At 40.1% G+C, this 18,802-nt stretch overlaps 1 protein-coding gene and 1 non-coding gene across 7 annotated transcripts in view; both read right to left on the bottom strand.

Moving 5' to 3' along the window:
* Positions 1 to 18,802, bottom strand: part of ADGRV1 (adhesion G protein-coupled receptor V1) — a 536,680-nt gene that overhangs the window by 23,474 nt on the left and 494,404 nt on the right. The gene's annotated exons all lie outside the window — the stretch shown is intronic.
* Positions 7,896 to 8,002, bottom strand: LOC146405641 (U6 spliceosomal RNA). Its single transcript, XR_014839269.1, has one exon. It is a non-coding gene; the product is annotated as a U6 spliceosomal RNA (small nuclear RNA).

Here is an 18,802-nt window from a genome sequence, read left to right as displayed (position 1 = left end):
TGAATTATATGGCAGCTTAGGGCAGCTAGATAAGGCTCAAGAAGGACGCAGCCCTGTGGAGGCCATACTATTTGAAACAGCAGAGTTACTGAGTATATCCTAATAAAAACCCAGAGTCTAACCAGCCATCTTTACATGAGGATGGTGTGCAATTTAAATTCTCTCCTAACCATCTTTGATTCATGTATTAAGTCAACACATAACAATTAAATGTCCACCTAGTAGCACACTTAGGTTCCAGGTATGCAGTGAACAGACAGGCTCAGTGCTTTCCTGGTAACTCCATGCCCACTCTGGGGTTCAATGCTTAGAGGCTCCTCCAGGAGTTCCTCTGCTTCCTAAACCTCAGATCACTGTCTGAAGGGAAAATCCATGTAATGGAAAAGGGGTCTAGTGATGGCCCTTACCTAAATTTTGGAATACTCTTCCAAATATTTTACCTTTCTTTAACAAAATAACGTTGTATATTACCCTTTGAAAAGTTTTTGAGAGTCGAGGATATATGGAAAATTCTGTGATTCATAAAATAATATAAAAGATGTGGTACCTGTTTCAGTGAGCTTACACTAGAATAAAAAAATATGAGGGATATAAATAAAATTAAGTCATGTGTCTAAAATGCCTCCTATGATGAAGGTCCATACTCCCAAACTTCTTTCACAAGAGAATTTTTCAACTTTGCAATAGTAGGTAAGTTTCATACCTGGGCGTGTATTATCTCTGTGTGAAAGTTAAAGGAAAAGAAAGATTTAGTTTCATCTATTGATTCCATGGGCAATTTTTCAGAACACACAAAAAAAATTATTTTATTTATTCTCCTTAGACCAAAATAAATATAAAAATCAGCAAAATGGGTATTATATTGTTTTATATTTGGAGTCCAAGAACAATATTTATTATCTTCTACTCTTTAAGGAAATGGAGTGTTCAATTCTTGTGATTGACGAGTTAACAAAAAATCTAAATAAGGATTTTAGTCTAGCCCTCAACTTAATTTTCTTTATTGGTTATACCTATTCTCTTGTAGAGAAAGGGATTTAAAGTCATATATCTCATATATCTCAGAATTCAATGTGTAATACGTAGTATAAGTACAATCATATACTAATTAGTATATTTAGCATGATAAATTGCTTTGTTACTTACTAAATACTGTTATGTTCAGCTATGGTTTATCTGAACCTCAGTTTCTTTATGAATAAAATGGGAATAAATACTTCAATGGGTTTCGGTAAGGTTTAGATAAAATAAATGCAAGCTATAAATGTGCTTTTATAGCTTAAAATGTAAGCCATAAATCTGCTCTATAAATATAAGGTGATATGGTTTTTATGCTAAAAGGATTTGTTTTGTACAAAGTTAGCCTCATCCTTAACCTGGTTGGTTTCTTTCTTTGTATGGCACATTCCTACTAGTTGAGGTGGCCTGCCACAAGGTTGTGTTCCGAGAAATAATGTAACACTATAAAGCCAAGCAGGATCTTCGTGGTTGAATATTTTACATGGCTCAGAACCACTTCTTTCCCAGAACTGCTAGAGAACACAAACCAAGGTGTTGTTCTGCCTTACTGTGATTACAAATACAATTCTTAGTCATCTTTCTTAAGGCATAGGTATCAGTTTCTTCACTGATATTGTTTATTTTTATTGAACCATTGCACAAAAATATGAAGGGAGAGGGGAAGGATTAATGCTTCAGGGGTTCCCAGTACCTTCAAAGTGGAGAACATAATCTGTAACTTGGCTAATATAGCCTTCTGCGGTTTAGTCCTGTCTGTCACCACTCCCTGCCTCAGACTCCACATGCCAGGCAAAATGAACCACCGAGCACTTTCAGTTCCTTCAGATGGGCTGGGCTTTTACTCAGGTTCCCCTATGGACTTGATGTTCCCTCTGCTGCTCTTCCTCCCCTTGCCTGGCTGGCCCTATTCTTTAAGTATCAGCTTCCTTCAGGCCACTGAGACGCTTCTTTGCCCTCTCCATCACCCCATTCTGGGATAGGTAATCCAGCACTCTGTCCCCACACCCTGGGCACCCCTTACGGCATTTATTATGCTCTATCCTCGCTGCCAGTTTTCTAGTTAGTGTCCTACATCAATCAACACTGTAGACTGCAAACCTCTTAAAACAAGACAACCAGATTTCTTCACTACCATAAGCCCAGCCCAGCACAATCAAAGACCAAGTTCTTCATAAATATTTGTTGAATGAGCGAATATATGAAGTCTACCCAAACCTGTATTACCTATGGCCCTGAGAAATAAGAACAAGAAAAACCAGGATCTCTCTATGAACAGCTTCCATGCCTTAAGGGCTTACTTTTAACTAAGAAATGGGTACCATCTATGCCATTAGACAAATTGGGGTACTCCCTTTGGCAACTGGTCCCGTGACTCAGATTCCAAGTAAGTGAGGGTATGAGGGTATGTAATCACAAATTTTTATAGGCTATTAAGTTGAAATAAAAACTACCTACAGTGGGAGGGGATGAAAGGCATGTTATGGGAAAGGCAATAAAAGATGAACCGTGTGTGTGTGTGTGTGTGTGTGTGTGTGTGTGTGTGTGTGTTTAAAGCCCTAGGGAGTATATGTGAAAGCATGACACATTATACTATTTTATTGCTTTAAAAATAATTTTAAGCATATGAAGCAATAGCTAGGTCTAAAAAGAAAATTTACTGAAATTAAGGAACTAAACTCCAAACATCAAATTTTATACGTGACATAATTTTGCAATCTTTCAATGAAGAAAGCGGTTTGTACCTTGACTTTAAATTGTACCACCCTTATAAGAGAATGCATAGTTTACAACATTATTCTCACCTAGGCTGTAATTTTTGGAACAAATGAAAAAGTAAGTTAAGACAAAGAAATGGAACCCCATATTCTCTTAAAAATTATCTTTAAAATATTTAAAAATTCTAAGTTTGTATAAGGAAATGTTTACACAGTTAATGAAAACAATCTAGCAATATTTATCTCCATATTATTAGTAAAATATAGTAAATCTATGTATTTGACCACACAGCTAAAGGATAACTGTGATCCTTATATCACCTGTCAATAATAAAAACGCTTGGACACAGAAACATCAGGCTAGTCCTTGAAGATATGATACATGGGGTAAAAGAGATTGCTCTAATCTTGTCTATTTTTTTCCCTCAGGAATTTTGGACACATACCTCTGTAGTTTACATACCTACATATTTTATACATAAATGTGCAAATAATAGGCCTGAAATATTGTTACTTGGGTCTTTTCCATTTTATTAAATCTTTAATATGGAAAGCTGAAGTCAGTGGCAGCCTGAGCATTTACCTTTTTTAAAAAAATGGGAGCTACACACATTTTAGGAAAGGAGCAAGCACTCTCTTGGTGCTACAAGCGGAGTTACTGTCTATGATACTATGATTTATAATAAGCACTATATATTTGGCCTTCACCTCCATTTCTGGCACAGAGCTCTTAAAACCCTTGGAATTTTCTTTAGTGAGGAGAGAGAAAGAGGTGTCATTTGTTAGGTTAATGAGGTGACTTTTAGAAAGTACCAAAGGATGGAAGCTGGATGCCGGCAGAGTCAACCTCCTGATTAGAGGGAACTTTCATTTCCACCTTCTTGACCTCCAGGAAGGGGAGAGGAACTGGTGGTTCAGTCAGTTGCCAATGGCCGTGATTTTATCAATCATACCTATGTAGCGAAGTCTCCATAAAACCCAAAAAGACCTGGTTTGGGAAGTTTCCAGGCTGGTGAACAGAGGAAGACTTGGGAAGAGTGGTGCACCTGGAGAGGGCACAGAAGCTCGCTGGCCCTCGTCTCTTCCCCTCCTCGGCTATAACCATCCTCTGTAATAGAAAACGTCACTTCACTCATTCTAACCCTTTAAAAGACTTACTACTACTCTTAAGAGAAAGGTCCCAATCCTTAGACATTTTATAAGCCTCTGCATGACCTGGATTCTATTTACTTTTCCAAGCTCATTGTCACCACCTGGTCTGCCCGCTCCACATTTAGCTACACTACATGTCCCTCATCTCAGGGCCTTGGCACAGTCATTTTTCCTATCATTCATGAATGCTCATTACACAAGTAGGATGGCCAGGAAGAGTTCTAAGTGCTGCTTGCTCACATGCTGCTCCTTCTGGAAAACTCTTCTTGAATGCATAATCCCTCTTGGGCCTAGCACCACTTATTCAGATACCTGATCTCACTTCCTTAGGAATCTTCCAAATTAAATGACTTTCTTATTTATGCTTTATCTTTTAATTTTTATTTTATTGAAGATGAGTTGATTTACAATGTTTCAGGTGTACAACATGATTCTTTTCCATTACAGATTACTACAAGGTATTGAATATAGTTCCCTGTGCTATACCGTAGGTCCTTGTTGGTTATCTATTACACATACAGCAGTTTGTATCTGTTATTCTCAAACTCCTAATTATCCCTCCTTTCCACTTTTCCTCTTGGTAATCATAAATTTGCATTTACGTCTGTGACTGTTTATGCTTTTTATAGCACCCTATACTGTTCTCTTGTAGAATTCATCACGATTTTTAACAACGTCTGTGTGATTATTTTATTAACATCTGCCTCCTACAGAAGCAGCAGCCACTGTGATTTTACATACTCTGTTTGGAATCATTCCAATGTACCCTTAGAACCTGATGTAGTGACTTAATAAATATCTTTTTTTTTTTAGGGCCACACCCAAAGCATATGGAGGTTCCCAGGCTAGGGGTCAAATCTGGGCTGCAGCTGCTGGCCTACACCACAGCCACAGCAATGTTAGATCCGAGCTGCATCTGTGACCTATAGCACAGCTCACAGCAGTGCTGGATCCTTAGCCCACTGAGTAAGACCCGAGATCAAGCCCGCAACCTCATGGTTACTAGTCGGATTCTTTTCCGCTGCACTACAACGGGAACTCCAATAAATACCTTTGATAGAGAAAAGCTATCTGATGAAATCTTTTAACATATAACCTAAAATATGATTGGAAATATATTAGTGATGAAGGTAATGACAAAACTCATTTTTTTTTTTTTCCTGCACCCACAGCATGTGGAAGTTCCTGGACCAGGATAGAACCTGTGTGGTGGCAACAACCTGAGTCGCTGCATGACAACACTGGATATTTATTAACCTGTTGTGCCACAAGGGAATTCTGACAAAACTCAAATTTATCAAAAACAGTAGAGGGCCTTCTAACTAAAGATACACTGATCTACAAAGCAAACAGTTAACATAAATTTAACAATTTGTTCTACAAAGGCAAAACAGTCAGGAAACTAATAACAGATGATCATCTAGGTAGCAAGTGAGAGGCAAGAATCTGTCAGATTCTTCATCATGAACCAGTGACCCAGGCACTGTGTTTCTTGATGTCCTCTTCCACATTTAAATTTAGATATTTACCAGTCTCCCCCACTCAAAGTGGAGACAAGGTGCTTTATCAGATGACTTCAGCCCAATGGAAATATTCTTTTTTGAGCATTTCCCCCCTGTTTTATAGTTGCTAAAGAATTTGAAACATCTCTTGGTCCAATTTCTGACCACCTATCTTACTCTAAAATCAGGGAAGCAGCAGGGGCTGTGAGAAGTACATAGATCTCTATCTAAGAGACCTGGATTCTAGCCTCATTGCTGTCACTAAATAGTACTAAAACCCTGGGGTCCCAGTTTCTCATCTGCCAAGTCAAGGTGTGTTGTAGACTGGATTTTATATGAGTCTTTCTAGAATTGAATTTTATTTTTTCAGAATGTAACGTGGTTGCAGATATTTTGTCTTCTCTTGGAACTTATCGCAAAGAAAGTTAAATCTCTATTTTACTTTCTGTAGACAACAGGTCTATTTCCCAGGCACACACGAATCTCATTGTAAATTAATACATCATGAATAATTGAGCAGTGAATCAGCCTTTCTGGAGCCTTGTCAAGTTTGAGTGTTTGAGCCTGCAAAGTTAGGGATTAAAGTTTGATTGATGGTGTCCTCAAAGAAAGAGGGGGGCTCTAAAATATACTGGAGAAAAAACCCCAAATAATACTCCATCCTACACATTATAAAATACTAGTGAATCCAATCATAGAAATTAATGATAGAATTCATAGGAAAGGAAGAATTCTACCTTCTTTCCAAACTTAGCTTGGCTCATGGCCTATATGACTGAGAGTAGTAATAGGGGAAAATTAAGAAGTAGATCTTTAATAGCAATTTTCCTCTTGTTACATAGCTCACAATTTTGTGTCAGAGAAGAAGGAACATCTCTAGTAAATGTCAACTGTATTTGTTTTTAAAGAAAGGAAATGGATTTCAGAGTTAGTTCTAAACCACAAATGAAATAGCAAAACATTCTATATATATATATATGTGTGTCTAAATAATTTTGATCTTAAAACACCCACAACAGTCTGCATCAATTTCTTAGTCCAGAGAAAAATAAATAGTTTAAATTCAGGCTTTTACTATTTTAGGCTGATTGCTATTTTTCCTCATCTATACTAGGACTTCTTTTTTTTTTTTGGTTTTATTTAGGGCCACACCTGTGGCATATGGAAGTTCCCAGGCTAGGGGCTGAATCAGAGCTACAGCTGCTGGCCTACGCGGCAGCTCACAGCAACACTGGATCCTTAAACCACTGAGCGAGGCCAGGGATTAAATCCCAATCCTCATGGATATTAGTAGGATTGGTAACCCACTGAGCCACAACAGGAACTAAGAGGAACTCCCTCTTTTAGTTTTAATTACATGTTTTTCTTTTTCTTTTTCTTTTTTATATTAAAGAACGTTTCCCTCATTGTTTTCTAGAATAATCCTCTAGGAACTTAAGCAGAACTTTTATTTCCCAGTCATTTACCTAGGACTGAACAATGGTGATGATTCCAGTACTAAGTCTTGGGAATACCAGACAGACTGTTCTGAAATTAGTGTGGTCCTCACCTGTTTACTGCAAAAACAGGAGAACGGACCTTCACACCCTTACTATTTTTTCTCCAGTGTTTGTGTGTGTGTATATGTGTATGGTGGGGGGTGAGGGTGGATTGGGGGTGGCAGTGGTGGTAGATAGTCATGTAAATTTAGGATATATCCATGTAGATCAATATGTTGGAAAGGCACCATAAACCTTTCATTATTCTTAGCATTCATTCAAAACTTAGCAAGTTTTCATGCATTCAAGGATCCATTCATTTATTCAATATTTATGGGGTACAGGCATTGTCAGAGTTTGGAACAAAGAGATAAAACACAGAAGACTTGTCTTCCAGTGGCTGGCAGGTGAGTAAGAGAAAAACAAACGTAATGATAGGTATAGAGTGCAAATGCCATAATCAGGATAACAATCAAATTGCAGGAACTCAGAGGAAATATATCAAAAAGTGGTTGGGTGATGACTGTTTACAACGAATAAATGTAATAAAATTCATTGAGTAATTTAAAACAAACAAACAGAGTGGTCAGGGTGGAGCAGAGAAGACTCCTTACAAGACTTGGCTTCTAAGTGAGTTTGCTTTTTTTTTAAAGATAATAAATAGGAAGCCAGGCAACAGGCAGGAGGAAAGAGGAAAAGACGGAAGAAGGTGCTCAAGGGGACCAGACAACCGCAGGCAGTGGAGGAGGGCAGTGGAGCTTCGGGGGTCCAACTGAATCAAACCTTCATGTGGCATTTTATTCTCAGTTACAACTAAAGAGAATCACAGACATTTACTAAATGGGCCTTCTGGTTCCCAATAAGTACATTGCAAACCCCAAATGATTCCTGTTGATTGTTCGAAATTATAGTACCAAGAGATGTGATTGGATTTTTTTTTGTTTTATTGGAGTATAATTAATTTACAAGGCTGTGATAATTTCTGGCAGTTAGATTTTAAACTGCGTAGAGGGCTTTTTTTTTTTTTTTTTAATATGAAATGCTTCACGAATTTGCATGTCATCTTTGCACAGGGACCATGCTAATCTTCTCTGTATTGTTTCAATTTTAGTATATGTACTGCCGAAGCGAGCACTGTAGAGGGCTCTTTGAGGGGGGCATGAGGAATTCTAAAAACTTGTAAAGCCAGGGAGTTCCTGTCATGGCTCAGTGGTAACAAACTCAATAGTATCCATGAGGACATGGGTTTGATCCCTGGCCTCACTCACTGAGTTAAGGACCCGTCATTGCCATGAGCTGTAGTGTAGGTCACAGACATGGCTTGGATCCAGTGTTGCTGTGGCTGTGGCCAGAAGCTGCAGCTCTGATTGTACCCTTAGCCTAGGAATTTCCATATGTCGCAGGAAGTGGCCCTAAAAGTGAAAAGCAAAAACAAACAAAACAAAACAAAAAAACCTTATAGAACTAGAATCCTTCTAGTGAGTGTGAAAATCATAGTGGCTTTGAAAAAGGCTTAACAGAGTTGTTGAGGTGGTGAATAAACAGCAAGACAGTCTATTGGTCTTGAAAACAACCCACATTTGTATTATAAAAATAGAAAAAAACTTGAAATGGTCCAGGCCAAGTGCTGGTATCACCTATAAAGTTAGCCTCCCAATTTCTTACCCAGGAGTCAAGCTATCAGTAGGTCTTATTTTGCTTTGTCTACTGTGTGACTACATAGACTGTTTATCCAGCCAAAGAGAAATCTAAGACATAAACTGTACAGTAATATCTTTTGTAATTAATCAAATCTCTAATAAGATTATTATTAGTTAACAAAAAATGTCTCACAAGCTTTACAGGACAGCTGCAGAGTAAGGTCAGGGCATGATAATAGCCCCGATTGGTGAGGGCTTTCCTCCTGGTAAAAGATGAGATGGCTAGCTCATCTCTGGTCTGAGGGAGTTTATAGAAAGAGTCAAACCATAATAGCTACAGGGAAGTGCAAAAGCATCCTCCGTCCCGGTTACTGAGAAGTCCAATGAGGGGACCCCATGTATTACAGGACCCCCTGGTTACTGTAATTCTGGAAACAAGTGACCATCATCTATAAAATGAACACGTGGCTCTACTGTAACATTGGACATTAGAAAACCAAAAACTTGGTAAGATGGGTATGTTGCTTGTTGCCTCCATGAGAGGCACCACTGTTCAAATGCCAGGCATTTCTCCTGTTGCTTCCACACACCTTTGCTACAGAAGTGGCCCATAAGTGACAGAGCCAAGTCACATAACAAATGCTGCTTCCAGTCCAATACTGCAAACATAGATTAAGTCATATCTTGGAATTCTTCCACTGAGAAAACTTACAAGAAGCAAAGCAACTTTTCAAAGCACAGCAAAATAAACATTTGCTCCATGACTTACTGAATTTGGCACGTGGAAAATATGCACTTCCAGTAAACTTAGTGACTTAGCTGAGGCACCGACTTTACCTTCCTGGTTGCTTAAGGTTACCCGACTGCCCTGGGAGGCTAGCCTTGCTTCTTCTCTGACCCCACCACGAGGTCTATTATCTGAGGCAAAGCACGTAACCTTGAGCTATTTTAGCTCTTCAGCGGTACAGCATTGCTGGCTATCACACAGTTCTTAGGGCCAACGTATACTAATTAAATACGTTCTTTTGATATAAATGTTTTGGTAGTACATGCTGGAAAACTATGGAGCACGTAAATAATCTGAAAAGGTCAGCTTGGGATGAGGTGCTAAAATTTGTGAGTCACTGCAAGAGACTTCCCTAAATTGAGGAGATTTGTGGGAGGGGAGTGGAGACTTTGGAAATTTGAAATAAGAGATTTAATTCGTCAAGAATTTACTGAGGACCATGTGCCAGCCCTGTAATTAAGCATTCCGGGCAGGATGAAAGAAGTGGGAGAGTGGGTCTTCAGGGAACTGGTTGGGGAACAGCCCCAGGTGGTGGAGGATGTGCCAAGTGAGTGAAAACAGAACACAATGTGGGGGCTGGCATCAGAAGAGATTACCATAAAGTACCAAGGCTCGGAAGGTTTCAGGGAAGTGATACATTTAAAGCTGGATCCTTATGAAAGGTAAGATTTGGAAAGCAAGGTTAAAGAGGAACACCATTAGACATGAATGTAACAGTGTGGTGGTCGAAGGCAAGGAGATGGGCACGAAATAAAACCCCTCCGTATCATAAATGGCCATAATAGCTGTGTTTGTTCATCCCCACCAGTGGGTCCTAGCAATACTTCTTTCCATGATTTGGTGATATGGTTCCCATGGAAAAGCTCTAGCACAAAATGTATTGACTCAAAATAATTTTGAAGAATTATTTAAGGCCATGTCACACTTCTCTTTCTGTCTTCTTTTTCTCTTTCTTTAAAAAAAGTAAAACTACCCTTCATTGAGTGTTTAACTTATGTGCAAAGCACTGGGCTAAGTGCTATTTATGTTATTTCATTTAGTGGGACTTAGGGATGGCATGGTACCTGGAATTCAAACTTAGGCCTTATTCCAACCTCTAACTGTTGTAATTTATCCCAACCAATGTTGTCTGGATTGTCTCTGGACCCTAGGGATTTTCCGTGCATTCTCATGGATCAGGTTATTCACCCAACTAATGCTGTGACATGAGGCTCCGGATTACAGCTTTCATTGTATCTTCTAACTACACTCCCAATCCATTCAGAGAAGCACAGTAAGGCCTTCTTTGGGGGCAAATCATATTACACAACATGACCCATGCAGAGGGAGTGATATTTAAAGACCAGTGTTAACCTATTTGCATCAGCCGCCCCCAGTTTAAAATGCCTTGGGAGCAAAACACATAGGGAGCATCAACGGTTGCTCTTTCATCCCTCTGTAGATTCAGGGCAGGCACATCTTGAGAGTTGAACACACCAGAATAGGAAGTAGAGAGAAAAGTAGTGCCTGATTTTCCCTCTTCCACCTTGTTGGTTTTATCTGCATAGTCTTGGAGTTCCTGCTATGGCTCAGTGGGAACGAACCTGACTAATATACTTGAGGATGCAGGTTAGATCCCTGGCCTTGCTCTGTGGGTTAAGGATCCGGTTACCATAAGCTGTGGAGTAGGTTGCAGATGAGGTTTGGATCCTGCGTTTCTGTTGCTGTGGTGTAGGCTACAGCTCTGTTTTGACTCCTAGCCTGGGAACTTCCATATGCTGCACATGTGGCCCTCCCTAAAAAGCAAAAAATACATATATATATATATAAATAAAAGTAGATACTCTTGTTCACTCTGAGGCCTGTACTGCCCACAATAAGATTGCAGAAACCCCAAGTCCCCAAGGGACCGTCTAAGCTCCAGAGACTTTTAAACTTCACATTTGAAGTGAAAATTCTTTTTAATATTAAATAATTAAAATAAATGTACTTTAAGAAAACTCATACAGACTCAAATATAAGAGTACTGTGGAAAACTTCAGAGTTATATATTTTTAATGTAATTTCCCTGAACGAAACCAGTCAACCTAAAATTTTTCCTCCTGACTGTCAGGCAGGCCAAAATTTGTTATGAACAGATTTTTTGAGGAAAACTATATTTTATAGGAAGTTTGCTTTTTTTTCCTATCTGCTATCTTTTCCATTCTTCACTAAGTTGACCTCAGGTACCTGCACTAGAGAGAGAACATTTTCTCTCTGCAGCCATGGTAAAGTCACCACCAGAACACTTCAATCCCCAGATCAAATATTCTTGTCCAAGTTTTGCCCACATGGCACCTACCTTGGTAAGTGAAGTTAATTTAAGCAAATACGTTTTAACTTCCTTTTGATGCAGCAATACTAGATTGGCTTAAGTGAAACTGGAACTTTACCTACTTACCTGGGAGGGAAAAACAAGACACACACACACACACCCCCTTTTTTTTTGGCTTTTTAGGGCCACACCCACGGCATATGGAGGTTCCCAGGCTAGGGGTCGAATAGGAGCTACAGCTGCTGGCCTACACCACAGCCACAACAATACAGGATCCGAGCCATGTCTGCAACCTACACCACAGCTCACGGCAACGCTGGATCCTTAACCTATTCAGTGAGACCAGGGTTCGAACCCACAACCTCATGGATCCAAGTCAGGACCGTTAAACACTGAGCCACAAAGGGAACTCCAAGATACACATCTTTAAAACTTAATTTTGGATGGATGAACTCCAATTACACCAGAAAATAAATGCAATAGGAAGTTTTATGATAAAGGTCAAAATATAGATCAAAAGAACTAGTCTAAGAGATTCATTTAGTGATACTATTCTAATAATGTAATAGAACTCACTGATGTCTACTCAGAAATCATGCAAACAAAAACCTTTATTCAGGAAGATTTTAAAACTACATGGACAAGGAAGTAAAAGCAATGGAGGCTAGGATATGAGACCTTCCCTGTTTCTTTTTTTTTTTTTTTTTTGTCTTTTTACTATTTCTTGGGCCGCTCCCGCGGCACATGGAGGTTCCCTGGCTAGGAGTCGAATCGGAGCTGTAGCCACCGGCCTACGCCAGAGCCACAGCAACGCAGGATCCGAGCCGGGTCTGCAGCCTACACCACTGCTCACGGCAACGCTGGATCGTTAACACTGAGCAAGCGCAGGGACCGAACATGCAACCTCATGTTTCCTAGTCGGATTCGTTAACCACTGCGCCACGACGGGAACTCCCCCTGTTTCTTTTTATATGTGGTCATCTTTCACCTTCTCAATGAGCTTCCTCAACCACTAATTCAAAATTTGCCAACCCCTCATTCCTCTGAATTTGGTTTGATCGCATTCTAACAATTTCCTTATTGTGTTTACTCATATTATCTACACATCCCCTTCTCCCAACCTCCAAATGCAAGTTTCTCAAGTTTCTGTTTTGTTAACCAATTTACCAAAGTACATAAAACAGCTCTCAAAACAGAATTATTAATCAATTAACTCATTAAAGTTAAGCATCTTCTAGTGCTAACTACAGAAAATTCAAAGCTCAGGAACAGCGAAGTGATTACAGATCAATTCAGCAAATGAGATTTGTAAAACAGTAGTGGTAACATTGAGAATAACAAAAATGATTAACACTTATTGCATGCCTACTAGTACATAGTATTTTTACCAGTATTTTTTTTTTTTTTTCTTTTTATGGCTACCCCGGTGGCATAAGTTCCCAGGCTAGGAGTCAAATTGGAGCTGCAGCCGTGGTCTACCCCACAGCCATGGTGACACTGGATCTGAGTTGCATCTGTGACCTACATTACAATTTTTGTGGCCCAATGCCAGATCCTCAGCTGAGCGAGGCTGAAGACTGAACTGACATCCTCATAGAAACAACGCTGGGTCCTTAACCTGCCGAGCCACAATGGGAACTCCTGTACTATCACTCAAATCATTTACATATATGGTTTCATTTAACCTCTCAACAGCTTTGAAATAGGTATCATTCTCATTCTCACTTTACAGATGAGGATACTGAAGCACAGTGATATTAAGGAACTTGTCTTAAATCACAGAACTAGAAAATAGCAAGCCAGGATTTGAAGCTGGTAAATATGGTGGAGGGCTTGTGCTTGCCATCTACACACCCTGAAAGGTCAATAAATGAGGAAAATGGGTTTTACTATGTTCACTTTCTCCTCAGGAGTAAGAGAAATGGGAGGAGGTTGCATCTTTTTAAGATGCCAATATCCTGGCAACAGGCACACCTGAGACTAGCACCTTGAGACTGTCATGGGAGATGAAGTGACAGTGAGCCAAGCTCAACAAAAAAGCACAATTACAGGGAGAAGGTAGATAAGCCAACAAAAGGAAAAGGACACAGGGAGTGGAGTAGGGAGCTATGCAAGATTAACTTTGGCACACTCTATTTTGAATGTTACTAGTATGACTTTTGTCACTGATGGCAATGATCGTTTCCTGACCTGCATTTTGCCAGACTACTCTCAGCCTTTGTAACAGGATTAGAAGAGGCGATGCAGAAATTTATGGTTTCTCACTGTAAAACAGTGCTATTTTACTCTTTTCATTTTTTTTTCTTCCAAAAAGAGGTATGAGGTGGTGGTACACCATGACCAGATCAAACAGTGCTGATAAATAACAAGGGTTATTTGGAAATAATCTACAACCAATACTGCTTTCTTTTTTTCTAGCCCTGTGTGCGTGCTCAGTTGTTCGTCATCAGTTATAAAAAAGGAAATGACCTCTCTGCCTGAGGAGCAAGTCCCTGGTTAGCATTTGGTAAATGCCTATGAAGTGTATTCAGTAAAAGACTTATTTCCACAACTACGTTCTGTTCAAGAACATCAAAGGATAGAAAAGCATAAGGAAAAAATCATGACAGCCCACCCACTCAAAGTGACAATATATATTCCACATATATGTACCCACCGAGTAATCATAAACAACTTTTCCTGTCAAACTAGTTTTCTCATTGTTTTTTCACTGAAAGTCTCAGAAAGAAGAGGAAAGTGGTTTACTTTATTGAAATCTAGTCTCTCTTGTTTCGGAGCCATGAAAACATTTTTAGATTTAATTTTACTGGTAAATAAAACACTTCTGAAGTTCAACAACAAGTTAAGGGTCCAAGTTTCATTTTTTTCTTTTTTCCCTCTTTAAGCCATATTGACCTTTATAGAAGCAAAAGAACAACATCTGACATTTCGTGGAAAATCAAGAAACATAATTTAGCAATTTTTAACCAGTTGCCGCATGCTAGAGCTTTAGAGTTGCTCAACTCTTTCCAGACACAAATGTCTCACAAGCATGTTTCATATTCTTTTTAAAATCACAAGTAAATAAACAAAATTTTAATGAGATGAGCCTGCCTCACATTTTTGGCTGATGTCATCCTCTCCTCTCTGGGACAAAAAAAAAAAAAAAAAAAAAAAAAAAAAAAATTAAAAATAAAGAAAAAGAAACAGAAGATACAGATGACACCGTCTCAATGCCGAGCTGTATTTCGTACGTGCAGCACGATAAAGTCAAACCTGCAGGTCCTGACTCGGTTATTCAGACTTCTGGCCCAACTCTCACACCATAAAAAAAGAAATACACCCATGAGATCAGGGGTTGACATTTCTTTCGCTTTGCCCCACGTCATCTGCTCACGTGGCTCATTCTTCCACTTGGAACAAAAACTCTCTGTGGTCTCCACCCCAGCCACTGGACTATTTTTGGTGAAAATTCCCCATAGTCCGGTGGATGGATGGGCACATTCAATGAACCATTAAGGAAGGAGCACAAAGCATTTTCTGTAGGCTGCTTACTCAACTCCTCTACCTTTGATTTCCACAGCCTGTATTTAGCTCCAGGTGAGGAACAGAAATAAGCCCTATTCCCCGACACTCCCCATTCAATTGCTTCTTTATCTCTCCTGTCTTCACAGCATCTCATTCCCTTTTGCGTGGACAGACTGCAAGTTGCCGAGCACAGCTGAGGAGGTTCTGGCCTGGCTCGCCAGGCATGTGACTTTCCCTATCTATCAAGGATGATTGGATTTGTGCCTGGTCTGGAGCTGATGATCTGAGCAAGGCTGAACCCAGTGTTTTGAAGTCAGCAAGAACATCCAGAATGGCCAGCTTCTCCCGCTTCTCCTCTAGGACCAGCCTTGGACTGGGGGGTCACTTGAGGGGATGGATCATCCAGAGGCCACCCGGAGCGTCGGGGTTTGTTCCAGACTATGTTCAGGAGAAGGGTCTAAGAATTCTTCCAACAACCCTGATTTTGTAAAATGTCAGTATAAAAAACATGTAAATGACAAGCAAAGCCGGAAAAGAATTTCTTTTCCCTGATCCACATGAACTATGAGGGAGAGAACCCTTTAGAGAGCACCTCCTAGGTAAGCCAGAGGCCCAAAGCTGGCAGCTTGAACACTGCCTGCCCACAGGTTTTGATTGGCCTGCTCACTATTTAAAGGTTGTCTTCAAAGAGCTGCCAATATTAACAAATTAGGCGCTTTCACATAAAAATCAGATTTCTGGCTTCTCTAGAAAAAAATCAGAAGATCTGGCTGATAAGGGATTTGCTTCCTGTGTAGCAAACACTTCACTGCAGCCAAGTAGCTGCTGCCCCTTTAGATGAGGCACACTGGCTCTTGACTGCAGGCCCCAGTCTGGTTTTCCCAGCTGCTGCTGCTGGCAAATGCAGCCTAGGTACCTAGGAGAGATCCTGGTAGAAGCACCAGGTTCTTATCAGTATTTCTTGGAAAGACTTTGCCTTATACTCCTCTTACTCTTTCCATCCCCTTTCTACCTGCTTCCGAGCTGCCCCGTGGCTGCATGGGCACTTACTAGTAAGAACCCTTTTCCTTTGCCTTTGCCAAAGGCTCTGAAGTCCAGGAAAGCCAAAATGCCACCACTCTCTGATGGCGCTGTGTCTATGAATTCAACTGCATTGGCAGAAAAAGACTTATGAGTGAGAAAGATATATAACTCATATAATTGAGCCAAGTATTTGTCAGTGAACAGATGTAACTTTGTGCCAAGGGAGAGAGTTCTAAGGGCCAAAGGAGAAGTGTGTGTGTGTGTGTGTGTGTGTGTGTGTGTGTGTGTGTTTGTGTGTGTGTGTCTGTAGTTTTATTTTATTTCTTAATGCGGGTCCCAAATTGGAATGCAAAGTTGATAAATAGAAGGCATGATGTCTGAAGTCAAGATAAGAGCACTCCAATATTTTCTTTGCTTCCACCCATGACTATGGAGATTACATTTAGACTCCATATTCAGGCAGTTGCCAACTCTCTTCTTAGCAAAAAGCAGAGGCTAGCTACTGGTGACACACAGCATGAAACCCACTGCATGGCTAGGTGATAAGTTGGTAACACAGAGGCAAAAGATAATTAGGAGTGATTTTCAAAGTGCTTCGGGGCCAGCAGCTGTAAGACGCCCGTTGACTGCACAGCAGTAGGGCAGCTACATTTCTCTCTTTCACACAGTTCTAAAAACATAAGCAATCAACTCTTGGCTGACTTTAGGAATCCAGTTTCCTGCCTATGATTCCTCACAGCACCTGCCATTATTAACTGTTCCTAGGAATGTGCATTGGTTTATGAAATTGCACAGATCCGGATGTTTTACTCTTTCCTCTCACCCTTTCTGAATTGGGAAATGCATCATGTCTCCTAAAACGAACAAACCAGAAAGGCCCTGCTGAACATTATTAGGTGGATTTGAGGGGCTTTATTTTTTCAACACAGAAATGGATTCTTGCGTGCGGAAGGCTTGCTGTCTCAGGGGATGGCATACATAGTTATCCAGGAATTACTGACAGGGCCTCCAAATGTGTGAGAATGATCAAGAGAGAGAAACAACAAAAAGAACAAGATGCAATTGAAAATAGATGTTGAAAGGGAAAGAAAAATGATAAGAAATTCCAGCTGATGAAATGGAGATGGAGAGAGGAAGAGAAAAAAGAGACCTCCCAGTGGTTTTAGATGGATGCCAACGATGCTAGGTTCGGAGGACCCCTCAGTGGTACCATTCTCTATGCCTTAAGAATGAGATAAGGTCCTTTCACTGCAGAGCCTGCTAGTGCAGCGGCTAAAACAGCAAGTGGTCTCTGGACTCAGTGGGTCCTCGGCATTATGGGAGGGGGAGGGGTTATGATTGGGAGAACATGAAAGACACTCTGGATTACAATTTTATTTTGTGCATTTATGTATTATATATTTATAGAAAATTCCTTTCATGCTCCTGGAGATGGCTCTCTGAGTCAGTGACAGTGGTAGGAGCATGAGCATCTTGATCAGGGTCCTCTTCCGGCAAAATAAACTCCCTGGTGGCTGTCTCTGAATTTGTCTTTACAGAGGGAGTACAAGAGACCAAAACTAAATGTTTGCAGTGGTTAAGATATTTATAAAAGAATGTTTTGTTTTTTGTTTTTGTTTTTTTTTTAGCAGTTGTTAAAAAATCCTTGAAACTGTTCTGATAGATTTCATAGAATATAGTGAAAAGATTTTGTTCAGGTCACCTCCCTACCCCCACCCCAGGGCCTTTTCAACTCTATCTCCTTTTAATCTACATAAGCCTCATTCCAGCTAGACAAAGATAATTGTGTTCATTTCCATCCTGTGCCATTTTCTTTCTTTCTTTTTTTTTTTTTTTTGTCATTTTGCCATTGCTTGGGCTGCTCCCGAAGCATATGGAGGTTCCCAGGCCAGAGGTCGAATTGGAACTGTAGCCACTGGCCTACACCACAGCCACAGCAATGCAGGATCTGAGCCACATCTGCAAGCTACACCACAGCTCACGGCAATGCTGGATCCTTAACCCACTGAGCAAGGACAGGGATCAAACCCGCAACCTCATGGTTCCTAGTCGGATTTGTTAACCACTGAGCCATGATGGGAACTCCCTGGGCCATTTTCCACCCCTTTCTTCTATCTGAAAAAACGTGAAGAGACTCCAAATTTGGAACCCTTTGCAGCCCAGCTCTAGGACCACACCTATTATGAAGCCATCTCCGTCTTTTCTAGATCTTTCAATGAACTTCTTTAAGTACTGTTGTTGCTAAAATGATCACAAATGACTAGGTCATAAGCATCTCCATCACGGTAAAGCTAACTAATATTTCTGAGCATTCCTTCATCTCCACAAACTTGGCCACACTTCACATACAGTATGTTATTCATGTTATTCAATCCTAAGGTAGGTACTATTATCATTCCCATTTTTCGGGGAGGGGTAGGGTGGGAACTGAGGCTTACAGAAATGAAGTACATTTTCCAATGACACCCAGTAAGTGAAAGAAAATTCTTGTTCAGTATCATCAATTTAGCATGAATTTATGAAACTTTGCATCTCTTGAGTTGCTATTTACACAGTTATCGAACTATTTCAAATGTACTGTTTGGACAAGGGGTTTTAGTACGAAGTGAAACTGGGGTTTCAAATACAAAATGTACTCTTCTTTCAATCTCATGATTGCTTTTTCAGGGTTCTGAGAGACTTCTG

This window comes from Sus scrofa, chromosome 2 (genome assembly GCF_054392235.1).
Source record: "Sus scrofa isolate SSC_HxYL_T2T_F1_AM1 chromosome 2, Sscrofa_HxYL_maternal_Yorkshire_Landrace_v2.0, whole genome shotgun sequence".
NCBI lineage: Eukaryota > Metazoa > Chordata > Mammalia > Artiodactyla > Suidae > Sus > Sus scrofa.
Note: the sequence above shows the minus strand (reverse complement) of the source record. Positions and strands in the feature narration are given on the sequence as shown.